The sequence below is a fragment of the Monomorium pharaonis genome, chromosome 5 (assembly GCF_013373865.1).
Source record: "Monomorium pharaonis isolate MP-MQ-018 chromosome 5, ASM1337386v2, whole genome shotgun sequence".
Lineage (NCBI taxonomy): Eukaryota > Metazoa > Arthropoda > Insecta > Hymenoptera > Formicidae > Monomorium > Monomorium pharaonis.
Genome location: NC_050471.1, coordinates 21,762,822 through 21,769,136, shown reverse-complemented (window position 1 = coordinate 21,769,136; position 6,315 = coordinate 21,762,822). Strand labels below are relative to the sequence as shown.

The following is a 6,315-nucleotide window of genomic DNA, read 5'->3' as shown; positions in this document are numbered from 1 at the left end:
AAAGTAGTTTTATGTTAATAATATTATGCACAAAATAATAAAAAGAATCTATTGGTATAAAAAGATTACATAACTGTTTTTTTACTAAAAAAACATGATATTGTGTACTAAATACCTATATGCACAAAAAGATGAGAAAAATTATTTTTTATAAAGAAAATAAAATCTAAAAGAACAGTAAAATAAAGGTGAACATAAAAGTCTATTATAGTTTTTGGACATCTCCAATAATAAGCGAGATACGAATTTTTTAATTTGTACGAATGAGAGCGCACCGAAAGAAGTGCAGGAGCTCGATTCTTGAATTCATTCGCAAAAGAAACGTATTTGCAAATTCTGATCTTATAGAAAAGTTAGAAATTTATTAGCTGTTATATGGCTTTTAACCAATAAACTTGCAACTTTTCTGTTTGAAAGGGTATTTGCGCATACGTTTCTCTTGCGAATAAATTCAAGAATCAAGCCTCTGAGCCACTTTAGCTATAGCACGGCTCATTGTGTCAAGCATTGGCTGCCGGTTCGAGCGGCTTAGCGCTACTTTCGGTGCGCTCTTATTTGTTCAATTTAAAAAATTATTATTTTGGCTATTATTGGAGATATCCAAAAACTATAGTAGATTTTTATGTTCACCTTAATCTCGTCTATCTTTCTATTAAGTATTGCATACATTATACGAGACACCGTGTATATAGGGCGTTTTCTGTAAATGGAGACCTCTCTCCCCAGAATATACTTCAATATTAAAAAAGCAGCAAGTGCGCAAATTATAGCTAAAAACGTCTATTTTTAAATGCCGTTTGGTATTTTTTGAAAAATTTAGTACAAGATACCAATATGGTCAAATTGAGACTATTTTCCCTCATTTATGAACAGAATATTTGAACAAAATATCAAGACACAATATATAGACTTTAAAATGCGTTTTCAGAGTAGCTGAAAATTTCTAGATACTCATTTTAGTTAAAATATTATTTTTTGATACTTCGATCAAATATTCTGCGTGTAACTCACTGATTTTAGTTATAATTTGTTCGAAACTGATAAACAATTATTGCAAACGTATAATACTACAAATTTAAAAATTAGAAATTTTCGAGCTAACTACAAAGGGTTTTAAAATACAGATTATCATAATTTAAGTCAACATTATGTAGAAAAAATGGAAGTCGAGTGTGAATATTGTAGAGGGAAACATTTTCACGCTGAAAAAGTTCACAATAAAGATAACTCATTCAAAGATAGTTGTAATCATGGAAAAGTTATATTGGAACCTTTACCAACATTTTTTAATGAACTACAACAATTATTTTTGGGAAATCATAAAAAATCTAATGAGTTTTTTAAAAACCTAAGAAGTTACAATGGTGCATTTTCTTTTGCATCTTTTAATGCTAATTTGGTTAATTTTAATGCATAAAAACGAGGACCTTATTGTTTCAAAATTCAAGGTTAAATTTATTACCAAATTAATACTGCATTATATCCTGCTATAAATGAGCAATCAAGTTATGGACAGCTTTTTATTCTTGACGCTAACGAAGCTACAGAATGCCGTTTAAATGTAAATACAAATCTTCATGAAGAGTTATTGCGTACATTAGATGACATTATTCGTAATAATAATATATTTGCTCAATCATATCAAATGATGCACGAAGAAGTACTTAATCAAAAAAGTTTAGGTTTAAATATACCTAATTTAAAAATAGGATTTTTAAATAAAAAAACAGGCATTGATCGTGGAAGATATAATGTTCAAAAAATTAATAAAGTTGCTGCAATATTTTCAACTACTGCAGATGGAAATATTCCTGATTGTTATGTTACAATTAGAAACAAATGTGATAAAACTTTAAAATACGTTAGTATGGATCCAAACGTTGAACCTTGGATTTATCCAATGTATTATCCATATGGTACACAAGGTTGGCATGATAATATTAAACAAATCGGATGGAAAACGTGTAACTAGATCCATGTATGTTCAATACCGAATGGCTGTATGTAATAATGTCAATGTTTTTTTAATAGGTAAACGGCTATTTCAACAATGGCTTGTTGATAGCTATGTAAAAATAGAAAAAGATAGAATTAATTGGTGTAAAGAAAATCAAAAACATTTGAGAGTGGAAAAGCACCAAGGACTGATTGACTATTTAGAAAAAAGTGGCTGATACTAATGTTTATATTGGACGTGTAATAATACTTCCTTCTACATTTATTGGTTCACCTAGAAATATGATGCAAAATTATCAAGATGCGATGACTATTGTTCGCAAATATGGTAAAACAGATATTTTTATTACAATGACTTGTAATCCAAATTGGCTTGAAATTAAAGAAAATTTGCTTCCAAATCAACAACCTAATGATAGACCTGATATTTGCGCTAGAATTTTTGATATAAAAAAAATAATTTGATAGATTTGATTGTTCGACAGAAATTTTTTGGTGAAGTAAAAGCATTTGTTTATGTAATTGAATTTCAGAAACGCGGTTTGCCGCACATACATATGTTAATAACTATGAAACAAAATTGCAAAATTACTAATTTGGAAACTGTTGATAAATATATTTCTGCTGAAATTCCCGATCCTGCTATTGATAAAAATTTACATGAAATTGTCATGAAGAATATGATTCATGGACCATATGGTGATTGGTGTATGATAAATGGAAAATGTTCAAAATATTTTCCAAAATCCTTTCACGAGGAAACAACTATGGATGAAAATGGTTATCCACAATATCGTCGAAGAGACACTGGCATTTTGTATGAGAAACCCGAAGAATTTGTAGTAGATAATCGGTTTGTTCCTTATTGTCCCATATTATCACAATTTTTAATTGTCATATTAATGTTGAAGTTGTTTCAAGTATTAAGTCAGTAAAGTATTTATACAAATATATTTACAAAGGTCACGATGCAGCATCTGTAGTTATAGAACAAGATGTGAATAATGTAGAAATTGTTCATGACGAAATCAAAGATTTTATTGAAGCACGCTATGTAGGACCAGTTGAAGCTTACTGGCGTTTATAGGTAAAACATTACAAGAGAAGAGTCATGCTATTATTCGTCTATCTGTACATTTGCCAAATGAACAGAATGTTATTATATCTAATAAATCAAATTAACAAGATTTACAATCTGCTTTAGATCGTATAACAATGTTAATGGATTATTTTAAATAAAATAAACGAAATGTTGATGCACGTCAGTATGTATATACAGATATACCTTTATATTTTGTATTTAAAAAGGTAACATTTAACGGAAAACAAATTTATCGTTGGAAAAAACGTCAATGTCATTTTAACTATATTGGACGCATGTACTCAGTTAGCCCAACTAAAATCGAATTATTTCATTTACGTATTCTTTTATTGAATGTCAAAGGAGCAACATGCTATAATGACTTAAAAACAGTCAATGGTGAATTACATCAAACGTTTACTTCTTCATGTTTAGCTTTAGGCTTAATTAAAGATAATGAAGAATGGAAACGTGCAATGAACGAAGCTTCTATTTGGATGATGCCAAGACAACTTAGGTTACTTTTGTTCAAATATTAATACATTGCCAACCAGGGCATTCAAAAGAATTGTGGGATGAATTTCAAGTTGCAATGTCAGAAGATTATATACGACAATTTGAACGAGTCACTGGGATAAGAAAGGCTTATATTCAAATTGGTCAATTACTTTGCAAAGAAAATTGGGAACTTTCACAATTTCCAGAAATGGAACAAATAACGATTGAATATGAAAAAGAACATGCCAAACAATTGGAAAAAAAAGTCTTACTTGGTCAACAACAATACAGTCAGTTAAATCATGACCAAAAAATAATTGTTGATTATGTTTTAACTCTTTTAGAAAAAACTGATGGTCAACAATTAAAATGTTTATACATTGACGGTTTATACATTACCGGGAGATTTAGGTAAAATTTTTGTTTATACAACATTATATTATATTACTATTTACTCAAGTCTCAAAACAAAGTTGTTAGTACAATGGCTTTCACTGGTTCGCTGCAACGTTACTACCGAATGGAAAAACAACACATAAAACTTTAGGTTTGCCCATGCCTCTTTTTGCTGACTCAACATCGAATATAAAATTCAATCAAAAGAAGCTGAATGTTTGAAGAAAAACAGATGTTTTTATTTGGGATGAAGCACCAATGCACCGCGATATGCTCTTGAAGTGATGGATCACCTTTTGCAAGATTTAATGCAAAATAATCTAAAATTTGGTGATAAAATTGTTATTCTTGGTGGGATTTCAGACAATTATTGCCAGTACAAACAAAACGTTACACGGTCCTAAAATTGTAAATTTGTCAATTAAATTTAGCTCATTATGGCAAACATTTCAAAATCTTTTCATTAACGGAAAATATGCGTATTTTACGACTGAACAAGAATTTGCTATTTTTTATTAGATTTGGGAAATGGTACTTTGAATGATCAAATTTAATAATATTGAAGTTCTACTGAGATGTGTAGCAGATTTGAACGCAAATATAGTAAAAGATACATACGAAGAAATATTTAAAACCACCATCAGTATAACTTACAGCAAAACGTGCTATACTTTCTGCACGAAATGTTGATGTGGAAGAACTAAACAAACAAGTTGTAAATTTACTTGACGAATCAACAGAAAGAGTGTATACAAGTATAGACACTACAGAAACTACTAACGATATTCATGATATTAATAAAACTATTTTAACAGAATATTGAGTACTTTAAATCCAGCGATTCTTCCACCTCATAAACTTCGATTAAAAAATACCCGGTTATCATGTGATTAGAAATCTAAACATCAGCGAAGGTTTATATAATGGAACAACATTTGTTAATTTTAGAGTTAAGAAACAATTTGTTAAAATGCGAAATTTTAACTGGTGATAAAAAAGGGGAAATAGTTTTTTTAAATCGCATAACTTTATATTGTAAAAACGTTTATTCATTTGTGATGAAAAGAAGACAATTTCCGATTAAAATAGCTTTTGCTATGACAATAAATAAATCACAAGGACAAAACATTTGACAAAATTGCAATGGATTTAAGAAAAGATATTGTTAATCATGGTCAACTTATATGGCATTTTCACGAGTTAGATCTTGGAAATCATTGAAAATTGATTTAGGGACCAAAAAGACAAAAGAGATTAATAAAAAATTATGTATATACAGAAATGTTTCAATAAGAATGTCTTTAATTGATTTTACAATATAAAACATAATTGCTATATACTAAGAAATTTTATATAAATATATTTAAAATAAATACAAATAAAATAAATTTGAATTAATACTTTATAAAGTAATATTTTTTAATAGATTTATTGTTTGTTAGCATCCTGTGATGAACAATATATTTTGAGAATGGATTATTCCATATGACATATTAACATGACTTTGAGGATGTACTATCTGCAATAAGATCATTTGTCGTGAAAAATAAAAACAATTATTTTTATAATACAAAAAATTAAAATGTTAAAATTTTGCAACATTTCAAAGTAATAAATTACAATTTAATATTTACATGAATACTATAAATGAAAAAACTTTATGTATATACACATAACTCAGTGAAAAAGAGAGAAGGTTCAATGGCGCACAGTACAATTAGACACGTTGCAATTGCTCACCGTGCTATTAGACACGAAACATTGCGCCACCGTTTAATTGCGCACAGTTTGTTTGGAAACAGTTCATTTGGACACAGTTTCCTTGGACACAGTTCCTTTGGACACAGTTCCTTTGGACACCGTTCGATTGGACATCGTTCGATTGGACACAGTTCGATTGGACACAATTTGATTGGACACAGTTCGATTGGACACAGTTTGATTGGACACAGTTCGATTGCTCACCGTTCGATTGCTCACCGTTTGATTGCGCACTGTTCAATTGCGCACCATTTCAATTGCGCACCATTCAATGGCACACCATTCAATGGCACACCGTTCAATTACACACCGTTCAGTTGCACACCGTTAAATTGCACACTGTTCAATTGAACACATGTCAATTGCGCACATGTCAATTGCACACAGTTCAATCAAACGCATATTAAATATTCATATGTTATGGCTACGTTTGCAATGTGTGCATAGGTTAGCGACTTGGACGGGGGCGGGTGCAGGAGGGGGGGCCGAAGGCCTCCCCTTGCATCCCCCCCGGCGTGTGTGTGTGTGTGTGTGTTATGTGTAAAGCATTCACTGCACCACATGGGTTTGCGACTTAAATGGTGTGCGATTGGACGGTGTGCAATTGACATGTTGCGCAATTG

The 6,315-nt window shown here is 30.4% G+C and overlaps 1 long non-coding RNA gene across 1 annotated transcript; it reads left to right on the top strand.

Annotated features, from left to right (window-relative positions):
* The first annotated feature begins 371 nt into the window (after positions 1–371).
* LOC118645557 lies at positions 372–3,800 on the top strand. The gene is made up of 2 exons (XR_004963265.1): positions 372–2,284; positions 2,490–3,800. It is a non-coding gene; the product is annotated as an uncharacterized LOC118645557 (long non-coding RNA).
* Positions 3,801–6,315: the final 2,515 nt, after the last annotated feature.